Genomic DNA, 14,459 nt, shown 5'->3' with positions numbered 1-14,459 from the left:
TTTCATCTTCAATGCCCTTGCTGATGGAAGGAGGTTTTCACTCAAAATCTCACGATACATGGCCCCATTAATTCTTTCCTTTACATGGATCAGTCGTCCTGGTCCCTTTGCAGAAAAACAGCCTCAAAGCATGATGTTTCCACCCCCATGCTTCACAGTAGGTATGGTGTTCTTTGGATGCAACTCAGCATTCTTTGTCCTCCAAACACGACGAGTTGAGTTTTTACCAAAAACTTATATTTTGGTTTCATCTGACCATATGACATTCTCCCAATCCTCTTCTGGATCATCCAAATGCACTCTAGCAAACTTCAGATGGGCCTGGACATGTACTGGCTTAAGCAGGGGGACACGTTTTTCACTGCAGGATTTGAGTCCCTGGCGGTGGTGTGTTACTGATGGTAGGCTTTGTTACTTTGGTCTCAGCTCTCTGCAGGTCATTCACTAGGTCCCCCCGTGTGGTTCTGGGATTTTTGCTCACCGTTCTTGTGATCATTTTGACCCCACGGGGTGAGATCTTGCGTGGAGCCCCAGATCGAGGGAGATTATCAGTGGTCTTGTATGTCTTCCATTTCCTAATAATTGCTCCCACAGTTGATTTCTTCAAACCAAGCTGCTTACCTATTGCAGATTCAGTCTTCCCAGCTTGGTGCAGGTCTACAATTTTGTTTCTGATGTCCTTTGACAGCTCTTTGGTCTTGGCCATAGTGGACAGGTGTCTTTTATACTGATAACAAGTTCAAACAGGTGCCATTAATACAGGTAACGAGTGGAGGACAGAGGAGCCTCTTAAAGAAGAAGTTACAGGTCTGTGAGAGCGAGAAATCTTGCTTGTTTGTAGGTGACCAAATACTTATTTTCCACCATAATTTGCAAATCAATTCATTAAAAATCCTACAATGTGATTTTCTGGAAAAAAAATGCTCAATTTGTCTGTCATAGTTGAAGTGTACCTATGATGAAAATTACAGGCCTCTCTCATCTTTCTAAGTGGGAGAACTTGCACAATTGGTGGCTGACTAAATACTTTTTTTCCCCCACTGTACATTTAGCCTCCTGCAAATTATGAAACAGAGAGACGAAAGATACATGATTTTATATATTTTGGTATTTTTTTATTGATACATTTTTGGGGGAAGCCTGACATCCCTTGGCATCCATCAAATCAAATCAAATTTTATTTGCCACATGCGCTGAATACAACATTACCTTGAAATGCTTACTTATAGCCCTTAACCAACAATGCATTATTTTTTTTTTATAAAAAAGTCAAAAATAAACAACAAAAGTGTTGAGAAAAAAAGAGCAGAAGTAAAATAAAATAACAGTAGGGAGGCTATATACAGGGCGGTACCGGTGTAGAGTCAATGTGCGGGGGCACCGGCTAGTTGAGGTAATATGTACATGTGGGTAGAGTTAAAGTGACTATATATAAATCATTAACAGAGTAGCAGCAGTGTAAAAAAATGGGGTGGGGGGGGCAGTGCAAGTAGTCTGGGTAACCATGATTAGCTGTTCAGGAGTCTTATGGCTTGGGGGTAGAAGCTGTTGAGAAGCCTTTTGGACATAGACTTGGCGCTCCGGTACCGCTTGCCGTGCGGTAGCGGAGAGAATAGTCTATGACTAGGGTGGCTGGAGTCATTGACCATTTTGAGGGCCTTCCTCTGACACCGCCTGTTATAGAGGTCCTGGATGGCAGGAAGCTTGGCCCCAGTGATGTACTGGGCCGTACGCACTACCCTCTGTAGGGCCTTGTGGTCGGAGGCCGAGCAGTTGCCATACCAGGCGGTGATGCAACCAGTCAGGATGCTCTCGATGGTGCAGCTGTAGAACTTTTTGAGGATCTGAGGACCCGCTGAGCTGTAGTCAATGAATAGCATTCTCACGTAGGTGTTCCTCTTGTCCAGGTGGGAAAGGGCAGTGTGGAGTGCAATAGAGATTGCATCATCTGTGGATCTGTTGGGGCGGAATGCAAATTGGAGTGGGTCTAGGGTTTCTGGGATAATGGTGTTGAAGTGAGCCATGACCAGCCTTTCAAAGCACTTCATGGCTACTGACGTCAGTGCTACGGGTCAGTAGTCATTTAGGCAGGTTATCTTGGGCATGGGGACTATGGTGGTCTGCTTGAAACATGTTGGTATTACAGACTCAGTCAGGGACATGTTGAAAATGTCAGTGAAGACACTTGCCAGTTGGTCAGCACATGCTCGGAGTACACGTCGTGGTAATCCGTCTGGCCCTTCGGCCTTGTGAATGTTGACCTGGTTAAAAGTCTTACTCACATCGGCTACGGAGTCATCCAGAACAGCTGGTGCTCTCATGCATGCTTCAGTGTTGCTTGCCTCGAAGCGAGCATAGAAGTGGTTTAGCTTGTCTGGTAGGCTTGTCACTGGGCAGCTTGCGGCTTTGTTTCCTTTTGTAGTCTTTAATAGTTTTCAAGTCCTGCCACATCCGATGAGCGTCAGAGCCGGTGTAGTACGATACAGTCTTAGTCCTGTATTGACTCTTTGCCTGTTTGATGGTTCGTCGGAGGGCATAGCGGGATTTCTTATAAGCGTCCGGGTTAGAGTCCCACTCCTTGAAAGCGGCAGCTCTACCCTTTAGCTCAGTGCGGATGTTGCCTGTAATCCATGGCTTCTGGTTGGGGTATGTACGTACGGTCACTGTGGGGACGACGTCATCGATGCACTTATTGATGAAGCCAGTGACTGATATGGTGTATTCCTCAATGCTATCTGAACATGCCCGGAACATGTTCCAGTCTGTGCTAGCAAAACAGTCCTGTAGCTTAGCATCCATGAGTACATGCCAATGCCTCTGTGTGTATTTGTTTTGCCTTCTGGGTACCCTTGGCACAGGACATCAGTGGATATTGTATTTGTGGATTTCACATTTGCTGATATCTCTTGAATGTACCCATTGGGAAGGTCATAGACCTATGTGCCACTGTGTGCTTTCGAAAAATACTATCTGCATTTTGTATTAAACCTTTCACATCCAGTGCTAGAGTGGATCACATGATCTAGACCTTCAGTTGCAGCTTAGGGAGGGAAAACGTCACCAAAGTGGAACTGGCCTACATTTGGCCACAATCCTCAGAAGAAGAGAGAGATGGAGAGGGACAGAGGAATGGATATAATAAGAGTGGACAGGAACAGAAGAGTATAGAGCGAGAGTGTCTGGCAGAGAGAGCGAGAGAAAGAAATAGGCAGAGAAAGTGAGTGATATAAAAAAGGAGGGACAAGCAGACAGGAAGATAGGCTGAGAGAGAATCAGGAGTGAAGGGAACAGAGGGATGGATAGACAGATGGGAAAAAAAAGTGGAGCAGAGGAAGAGGCCAGAAGAGAGGCTACCTGGGCAGCGCTGAAGAGGACACACATCTTTAATGGGATAGTTTCAAGATTTAATGTCACATGCACAAGGACAGTGAAATGCCTTTCTTGCAAACTCAAAACCGAACAATGCAATAATCAATAACAATGTAATACTAGAAAAATATGAAGAACACAATAAGTATGTAAGCGTACTATATACAGGGTCAATTCCAATATCATATTTACAATGTGCAGGGATACGGGAGTGATGGAGGTAGGTAGATATGTATGGGGGTAAAGTGACTAGCCAACAGGATGTAAGATTAACAGAGTAGCAGCAGCTTGTATGCGAGTGGGTGTGCGTGTGTGTAGAGTCAGTATACATGCATGTGCATATTATGTGTGAGTGAGCAGACGATGGAGTGGGTGTGTGTGAGTGTGTAGGACCCTGTGAGTTTAAAACAATTAAAAAGGATAGAATAAAGCAACCAAGGCCTGATCTAACACCTAACCTCTGCTACTCAAATTATCTACAAGAGTAACCCGCTAATGACCACTTGTCACATTCCACTACCTTGTCCAGCGCCTTGTCTGTCTGGCTGCATTAATAAGCAGGCTGCCCGGGCCACCCTGGAGAGACTTGTAATATTTATGACGCTGACGCTACCGCAGAGGGGAGAGTTTGTCTGCCTGACAAAGCCACTGGGTCAGAGGGAATGTGCCCTTCACAACTCATGACTGTTGATGCCCTTTCACTCATTCCCCTCTGTTAATTGAATTAAAATAAAAAAGTGCTGAGTGCCAAACCAACATTTTTTCTGTCCCGATTGTGCATCTTCTTATCACAGTGCATTTCCATCTAGATTACATCAAAATATTGTTTTAATATAGGCCTTTTTCATAAATGTTTTATAGTGCTAAAAATAATAACCACCTCACAAATTGATAATGATTTTATCACTTGGTAACGGTAAATGGTTCATAACAAAATGTGTAAGTGGTTCTGTGCCCCCTGGCCTTGGTCCCTTTAAGGTTAGATTGAGGTCAACTCACCATTGTTTTGCACTACATTTAAAAAAAAGACATTCAAAACATTGTCTGAATACCCTCAATTCATACCCTAAAAAAATTGTCCAATGAGACTCTATAAAACTCTGTAAAGTGTAATGACCAAACATTGGGCAGTAGATGGCGTTGCAGTGTGGTCGTGTTTTCTGTAGTGCGCTCATATAAATAGCCTATATATAAAAAAATTAAAAAAATTAATATATTTCTCAATCTCACTTTCCATCCTTTAACTAAATATACTTTCCTGCAACCCGCCTCACCCAATGTGGAACGGATTCTATTATTTCTTTATACCTTCATATCTAGAACCTCCGGCTGAAACTAGCCAGCTAGCCAACTAACTAGCTACTTGCTATTAGCCACTGTTAGCAGTCTTCACCATTGTCCGTGGCCTGCACTATCTACCAGCCAGCTCTAGCCTGGACAATTATCGGCCAGTCTGCACATCGCGCTATCAAGTCAGAGCATATCGGATTTTCTGCCGGAATCACTGAATCACTGGACCTTAACACCGGATATCTACCTCTCTGTCAACCGGATGGAACCTCCTAGTGTTGACACGGAGCCCCGCCAATCGAGGGTTGTACCTACCTGGTACAACCCTAAAATCGTTAACATGGGCACCCTCATAGATATCATCCTGACAAATTTACCCTCTAAATAAACCTCCGCTGTCTTCAACCAGGATCTCAGCGATCACTGCCTCATTGCCTGCATCCGCAATGGGTCCGTGGTCAAACGACCACCCCTCATCACTGTCAAACGCTCACCCCTCATCACTGTCAAACGCTCCCTAAAACACTTCAGCAAGTAGGCCTTTCTAATTGACCTGGCCTGGGTATCCTGGGTGGATATTGACCTCATTCTGTCAGTAGAGGATGCCTGGTTGTTCTTTAAAAGTGCTTTCCTCTCCATCTTAAATAAGCATGCCCCATTCAAAAAATTCAGAACTAAGAACAGATATAGCCCCTGGTTCACCCCAGACTTGACTGCCCTTGACCAGCACAAAAACATCCTGTGGCGTACTGCATTAGCATCGAACAGCCCTCGCAATATGCAACTTTTTAGGGAAGTCAGGAACCAATATACACAATCAGTTAGGAAAGCAAAGGCTAGCTTTTTCAAACATAAATTTGCATCCTGTAGCAATAACTCCAAAAGGTTTTCGGACACTGTAAAGTCCATGGAGAATAAGAGCACCTCCTCCCAGCTGCCCACTGCACTGAGGCTAGGAAACACTGTCACTACCGATAAATCTACAATTCTCCTTTACCCAAATTCAGATAGCTGATGTTCTGAAAGAGCTGCAAAATCTGGACCCCTACAAATCAGCTGGGCTAGACAATCTGGACCCTTTTTTTCTAAAATTAGCCGCCGAAATTGTCGCAACCCCTATTACCAGCCGGTTCAACCTCTATTTCGTATCATCTGAGATCCCCAGACATTGGAAAGCTGACACTCTAGATCCAAACTGTTACAGACCTATATCCATCCTGCCCTGCCTTTCGAAAGTATTTGAAAGCCAAGTTAACAAACAGATCACCGACCATTTCGAATCCCACCGTACCTTCTACGCTATGCAATCTGGTTTCCTAGCTGGTCATGGGTGCACCTCAGCCACGCTCAAGGTCCTAAACTATATTATATCCGCGATCGATAAAAGAGAGTACTGTGCAGCCGTCTTCATCAACCTGGCCAAGGCTTTCGACTCCGTCAATCACCGCATTCTTATTGGCAGACTAAATAGCCTTGTGTTACAAACCCCGTGGCTTTAAAAGTCTAGGGTGGATGGAAAAGAGACCCGTAACATAACTAATGTGAATTAGAATATTGCCAAGGAACAGTGAGAACAAAACAAATACACCGACAACCAAAAAGTTACCGTCAAACTCAAAAATGTTTATTATAGCAGGACCCAAGGAATGAAACAATAAAGTCCAAAAAACCTATACTGATCTTGCCTGCCTCAAGAACCGCTAAGCTACTGCTAACTATACAAAAATACAGTGGGTGGTCCGCTCACGTCTAACTAGTGTTTTTAGACAATGTTTTCCTACGGGTAATGTATGCCCAAGGGCAATTTCGAAATCCCCCTTTTCCCAGGAACAAACGACATAGTTACCATATGGAGTAAACAGCAAATAAATGAGTACACAAAAAACAGGACACCACAGTATCCATACTCACAAAGGAAAAGCATCTCTGTCAGAAAACACAACTGACTGGCTTTTAAAACAACGGGATGTGTGATGTGATTGAAAAACTAGAAACAGGTGGTGCAATGCAGAGGAGTGTCCACTGATTGGTCCACCTCAGCAATCAGCAGATGAACTGATGACTGACAGGTGGGACACACCAAGGTCCTCTAATCAGGAACAAAAAGGACACCTGTGATTAAGGCAGAAGGAGAGGAAAAACACAAAAACACATACAGGATACCTGTATCCGTAACACTCCCACCCTTAAAAGAGCAAACCACAATGGTTTGCAACTCAAGTACATCCTCACGGGATAGAAAATAAATCCTAGATCTCTAAACACGAGACAAAGCATCTGCCAACACATTATCCGAACCCTTTTTGTGGCGGATCTCCAAATTATAGTTTTGCACAACAAGTGCCCAACGCCTAATTCGTTGGTTCTGGTTGTACATACGGTGGAGAAAAACTAAGGGGTTATGGTCAGTATACACTATTACTGGTAGTGCACTGGAACCAACATAGACTTCGGAGTACTGCAGAGCTAACAACAAAGCTAGAGCTTCTTGTTCAATGGTTGAATAGTTAGTTTGACATTTGTTAAATTTTCGTGAAAAATAACAGACAGGATGGTCCACTCCACTCTGGTCCGGCTGCAATAGAACAGCACCAGCACCTCTGGCACTAGCATCTACCTCAAGTTTAAACGGCCATTTAAAATCTGGAGCAGCAAGAACAGGGGTACTACATAAGAGTGCTTTCGCAGTGTTGAAAGCAGTATGACAATCCGCAGATCATACACATTTTCTGGCAGGACTGAGCAAATCCGTTAATGGAGCAACTACCGCAGAGAAATTTTGACAGAAACTACGGTAGTAGCCAACCATCCCTAAAAAGCGGCATAGCTCTCTTCTGGTAGTAGGGTACGGGAAATGCAGTGATAGCCGAGACCTTGGCATCAACAGGGCGCACCTGACCATGGCCGACCTGTTTACCGAGATAAGTAACAGTGGCCTTCCCAAACTCGCACTTTGCTAAGTTCAGGGTTAGAAAAGTGGCTGCTAGACGTTCACACACTACCCTTAGAGTGTTAATATGATCTGACCACTCAGTTGAATAAATTACCAGATCATGAAGGTAAGCACTACAATTAGGAACTCCAGCCAATACGGTATTAAACAGGCGTTGGAAAGTGGCTGGTGCGTTCCGCATCCCAAATGCCATGACAGCAAGTTGTCTGGGGTCACAAAGGCAGAGATGTCGGAGGCACGTGAGGTTAACGGCACCTGCCAGTAACCTTTTAGAAGATCTAGTTTGGTTACATAAGTAGCAGCACCAACAGTGTCAATACAGTCATCCAGTCTGGGTAACGGGAACGAGTCGGGCACTGTGACAGAGTTTACCTTTCGATAGTCCGTACATAACCTGGATGTCCCATCAGGTTTGGGAACCAGAATGCACGGAGAACTCCAAAGACTTGAACTTGGCATAGCCAGGTATTTCTCCAGCAAATAACCAAACTCATCCCTCATTATCTTTCTTTTAGAGACGTTGAAACGATAAGGATGTTGCTTGATAGGTGCAGTGTTTCCAACATTAATGTCATGTTCTAACACATTTGTGTGTGTAGGAACATCATTAAAAATACATGGAAAGCTGTGTAATAGCCTCACAATATCATCTGTCTGTCCGTCCGTTAAATGAATCAGGCTTGATGGGAGAGACAGCAGCATCTCTGAATTGGGCAATCTAGCACACTGCTGCTGAGTATTGCGCAACTCCAAACCATCGCCGTCCACATCATTAACATGACCTCCCACTACAGCTGCAGCAGCAATACAGACAGCCGTCTCTGCCAGTTTCTCTGGACTGTCTATTTGGGTGATGGGTCTGGTATGTCTTCAACATGTTAATGTGGCACACATTGGCATTTTCTATCGGGAGTCTGTATCACGTAATCAGTTTCACTTAGTTTCTTTTCAATTACATAAGGACCAGAGAAATGTGCTGACAATGACGCTCCTGGCACAGGCAACAATACAAGAACTTGGTCCCCCGGCTGCAGCGAACGAGAAACAGCCTGGTTGTCATACGTCTCTGTGTGGAAGACAGCACTTCCTTTGCTAGAGCACAGGCACCATGTAGGCGCTCACGAAAGCGACTAACGTAGGCCAACACATTTTCTTTCGCACACAACTCTTGTGATAAAAACTGATCTTTAAGGACTGTCATAGGTCCTCTCACTGTGTGTCCAAACACCAGTTCAGCTGGGCTGAAGCCTGTACTGTCTCACAGACAGCAAACAAACTAGAAGGACTCCCTCATCCCAATCCTTCTCAGATTCCAAACAATATTTACGGAGCATAGACTTCAGTGTCTGATGCCAACGTTCAAGCGCACCCTGAGACTCTGGGTGATATGCGCTTGACACACGTTGTGTAACTGACAAGGATTTTAACACCTGTTTGAAAAGCTTAGAAAGGAAATGTGTACCTTGATCAGTTTGTACCACCTTAGGTAACCGAAAAGTTGAGAAGAATTTGATCAAAGCATTACTCACCACCGGAGCAGTAATCCTTCACAGAGGAATGGCCTCTCGGTATCTGGTGGCCACACACATAATCGTCAACAGAAACTGGTTACCAGATTTTGTCTTCGATAATGGTCCAACACAATCAACCATCACATGGTTCACCTATGACAGGTATGGGACAAAGAGGAGCAGGAGGAATAACCTGGTTTGGTTTCCCAGTTACTTGACAGTTGTGGCATGTCCGACAGAACTGAGCCACATCTTGTTTTAAACCGGGCCAAAAGAAATGTTGCAAAACCCGATCATAAGTCTTGGTGACTCCTAGATGTCCGGACCACTGGTGATCATGAGCGAGGGATAAAACGTTTCATAGAATGGCTGTAGGAATCACTAATTGGTAAACAGCATTCCAATCTCCGCCAGCGTCAACATGGGAGGTCCATTTACGCATGAGGAGATTACCATCAATTAAGTATGCCATGTTTTTCTTCTTTAGCTCCTCCTCTGAGACAACACTAGAGAAACATTTGTGGGACACACCAACGAACTCCAATCAGGAACACAAAGACACCTGTGATTAAGGCAGAAGGAGAGGAAAAACACAAAAACACATTAAGGATACCTGTATCCCGTAACACCTTTGTTTCTCAAATGACTGCCTCGCCTGTTTCACCAACTGATTCTCAGATAGAGTTCAATGTGTCAAATCGGAGGGCCTGTTGTCTGGACTTCTGGCAGTCTCTATGGGGGTGCCACAGCGTTCAATTCTCGGCCCGACTCTATTCTTTGTGTATATCAACGATGTCGCTCTTGCTGCTGGTGACTCTCAGATCCACCTCTACGGATACGACACCATTTTGTATACATCTGGCCCTTCATTGGACACTGTGTTAACAAACCTCCAAACGAGCTTCAATGCCACACAACTTTCCTTCCGTGGCCTCCAACTGCTCTTAAACGCTAGTAAAACTAAATGCATGCTCTTCAATCGAACGCTGTTTGCACCCGCCCGCCGGACTAGAATCACTACTCTCGGCGGGTCTGACTTAGAATATGTGGACAACTACAAATACCTAGGTGTCTGGTTAGACCGTAAACTCTCCTTCCAGACTCACATTAAGCATCTCAAATCCAAAGTTAAATATATAATTGTCTTGCTATTTCGCAACAAAGCCTCCTTCACTCATTCTGCCAAACATGCCCTCGTAAAACTGACTATCCTACCGATCCTTGACTTCGGCGATACAAAATAGCCTCCAACACTCTACTCAGCAAATTGGATGTAGTCTATCACACTGCCATCCGTTTTGTCACCAAAGCCCCATATACTACCCACCATTGTGACATGTACGCTCTCGTTGGCTGGCCCTCACTACATATTCGTCGCCAAACCCACTGGCTCCAGGTCATCTATAATCACTGCTAGGCAAATCCCCGCCTTATCTTAGCTCATTGGTCACCATAGCAACACAAACCCGTAGTATGCGCTCCAGCAGGTATATCTCACTGGTCATCCCCAAAGCCAACACCTCCTTTGGCCGCCATTCCTTCCAGTTCTCTGCTGCCAATGACTCGAACAAACTGCAAAAATCTCTGAAGCTGGAGACTCTTATCTCCCTCACTAACTTTAAGCATCAGTTGTCAGAACACCTTACCGATCACTGCACCTGTACACAGCCCATCTGTAATTAGCCCACCCAACTACCTCATCCCCATATTGTTATTTATTTTGCTCATTTGCACCCCAGTATCTCTATTTGCACATCATATTCTGCACATCTATCATTCCATTGTTAATACTAAATTGTAATTATTTTGCACTGTGACCTATTTATTGCCTTACCTCCAAAACTTACTACATTTGCGCACAATGTATATAGATTTTCTATTGTGTTATTGACTGTACGTTTTGTTTATCCCATATGTAACTCTGTGTTGTTGTTTTTATCGCACTGCTTTGCTTTATCTTGGCCAGGTCACAGTTGTAAATGAGAACTTGTTGTCAACTGGCTTACCAGGTAAAATAAAGGTGAAATAAATAAAAAATATATATATACAACTTATTATCCATAGCCTCAGGTAAAGAAAATGTATAGGTGAGTTATTTGGAGGCTGGTTTTTGGAATTCAGGTGGACACAGACACACATGCAAAATTAATTTTCCAATTGGCAGTGATGCCTGATGAATTTTAACAACACATTCTACTTATAGCACCTGGAAGTTGCTGTGTAACCCACAAGGTTCCATGGTTCCTTAAGATGTGTATAGATGGGTTGGTTGTTTAGCAACAAAACGGACGCAAACGCAACCATGGGGCAAAACAGACGGGATTGGCTTAGATTGTTGACAACATGTAAACTATATTTTGTCTCCAATGTTTATTGATATTATAAATACATTTGCACAATGAACACGTATTGTCTCTCAAAAACATTGTTACTGTTGTTGGTTAGCTAGCTAGCGAATTTGAGGGTGTGGGCTCCGCCCAGGTCACTCCCTAGCCACACGCATAGTCACTTCCTGGTTTGACTGCATGTTTTGGGCCACATTTTTGGTAACTAGTAGCCCAATACTATACCTCTGATTAATTATTTCATTAATTATTAAGACAAGATCTAAGGGCATTCCATAGCGACTGCATTTGAGATAACTCATGGTCCAATGACTGTACCTGCTAGCAGCATGTGTCCCATGTCCGAAGCTACATCCATAATTGGTAGACGTTTCTGATTGGAGAATCACCGTTTGCATCGCCGAGCAGTGGACAAGAAACTATTAAAATCAGTTTTTAGATATTGTACTGTTTATCAGAAGATGTTTCCTTTTGTGGACTATTTACTTTCAATAACCAAAGTGGGGAAGGCTTTTTTAAGGCCTACTATTTCCACAGACTAACAACTTAACTGGTAAGGTCAATCTTTATTTCATTTCTCGCGGCTGGAATTCTTACTGGATTGTTACATAATTCCCATGTATTTCTATTAGTGGCATTGGGTTAAGTGTTATTAACTGACCATTATGGCGGAAAAACTAACTTATCCCACAATATATCTCTTACCATCAGTGTCACGCCCTGGCTCTGGGACTCTTATATGTTGAGCCAGGGTGTGTAGATTCTATGTGTTTGTGTTCTATGTTCATTATCTAGTTAATGTGTTTCTGTGTTGGCCGGGGTGGTTCTCAATCAGAGGCAACGAGAATCAGCTGTTGCTTGTTGTCTCTGATTGGGAACCATACTTAGGCAGCCGTTTGGGCATGTGTGATTGTGGGATCTTGTTCCGTGTTGGTTTGTGTATGTAACCAAGGACTTCACGTTATCGTTTTGTTGTTTTTGTTTCGTGTGGTGAATCTAATAAAGTATGTTCACTTATCACGCTGCGCATTGGTCCACTCCCTTCAACTATCGTGACAGAAGATCCCACCAAAACTGGACCAAGCAGCGTTGTGTCGGAGCAAACGCCGGGTAGGGAGCTGGAGAAGTTGGCGATGGCCCAGGTGGGCCAATGGTGGTCCTGGGAGGACATGTTCGAGGGCAGAGGACCATGGGCAAGGGTTAAAGCCCTGGCGAAAGAGGAGGTACGGCGCCAACAGTGTCGTCGTCGGACAGACGAGAGGCACCCCCAAGAAATGTTTAGGGGGGGGCACATGGCATGGGTGACGGGGCTGCTGGAGGCAGAAAAAGGGCGAGTTAGTGGACGAGGAGAGAAGGCCACCGGGTTACGGGAGCCATTGGTGAGTAGAGGGAAGGAAAGTGTAGAGGCATGGCGAGAGGTACTGAGGTGTGTTGCCAGTCCGGTCCGGCCCGTTCCTGATCCCCGTGTATGGCCAGTGGTGTGTGTTCCCAGTGTGGTCCGGCCTGTTCCTGTCCCTCGCACCAAGCCTGTGATGAGCGTCGCCAGCCCGGCCTGTTCCTGCCCCTCGCACCAAGCCAATGGTGCGCGTCGCCAGCCCGGTCCGGCCTGTTCCTGCCCCTCGCACTAAGCCAATGGTGCGCGTCACCAGCCCGGCCCGGCCGGTTCCTGCTCCCCGCACCATGCCAATGGTGCGCGTCGCCAGCCCGGCCCGGCCTGTTCCTGCCCCTTGCACCAAGCCTATGGTGCGCGTCGCCAGCCCGGTTCGGCCTGTTCCTGTCCCTCGCACCAAGCCTGTGATGCGTGTCGCCAGCCCGGCCCGGCCTGTTCCTGCCCCTCGCACCAAGCCAATGGTGCGCGTCGCCAGCCCGGTTCGGCCTGTTCCTGTCCCTCGCACCAAGCCTGTGATGCGTGTCGCCGGCCCGGCCTGTTCATGCCCCTCGCACCAAGCCAATTGTGCGCGTCACCAGCCCGGCCCGGCCTGTTCCTGCTCCCCGCACCATGCCAATGGTGCGCGTCGCCAGCCCGGCCCGGCCTGTTCCTGCTCCCCGCACCAAGCCAATGGTGCGCGTCGCCAGCCCGGCCCGGCCTGTTCCTGCCCCTCGCACCAAGCCTATGGTGCGCGTCGCTAGCCCGGCCCGGCCTGTTCCTGCTCCCTGCACCAAGCCAATGGTGCGCGTCGCCAGCCCGGCCCGGCCTGTTCCTGCTCCCCGCACCAAGCCAATGGTGCGCGTCACCAGCCCGGCCTGTTCCTGCTCCCCGCACCAAGCCTATGGTGCGCGTCGCTAGCCCGGCCCGGCCTGTTCCTGCTCCCCGCACCAAGCCAATGGTGCGCGTCGCCAGCCCGGCCCGGCCTGTTCCTGCTCCCCGCACCAAGCCAATGGTGCGCGTCACCAGCCCGGCCTGTTCCTGCTCCCCGCACCAAGCCTGTGTTGCGCATCGTCAGCCCGGTCCGGCCCGTTCCTGCTCCCCGCACCAAGCCAGGGGTGCGCATCGTCAGCCCGGTCCGGCCCATTCCTGCTCCCCGCACCAAGCCTGTGGTGCGCATGGTCAGCCCGGTCCGGCCCATTCCTGCTCCCCGCACCAAGCCTGTGGTGCGCATCGTCAGCCCGGTCCGGCCTGTTCCTGCTCCCCACACCAAACCAATGGTGCGCGTCGCCAGCCCTTTCCGGCCTGTTCCTGCCCCTCGCACCAAGCCTATGGTGCGCGTCGCTAGCCCGGCCAGGCCTGTTCCTGCTCCCCGCACCAAGCCAATGGTGCGCGTCGCCAGCCCGGCCCGGCCTGTTCCTGCTCCCCGCACCAAGCCAATGGTGCGCGTCACCAGCCCGGCCTGTTCCTGCTCCCCGCACCAAGCCAGGGGTGCGCGTCGTCAGCCCGGTCCGGCCCATTCCTGCTCCCCGCACCAAGCCTGTGGTGCGCATCGTCAGCCCGGTCCGGCCCATTCCTGCTCCCCGCACCAAGCCTGTGGTGCGCATCGTCAGCCCGGTCCGGTC

This window comes from Coregonus lavaretus (genome assembly GCF_964263955.1).
Source record: "Coregonus lavaretus genome assembly, chromosome: 30".
Lineage (NCBI taxonomy): Eukaryota > Metazoa > Chordata > Actinopteri > Salmoniformes > Salmonidae > Coregonus > Coregonus lavaretus.
Note: the sequence above shows the minus strand (reverse complement) of the source record.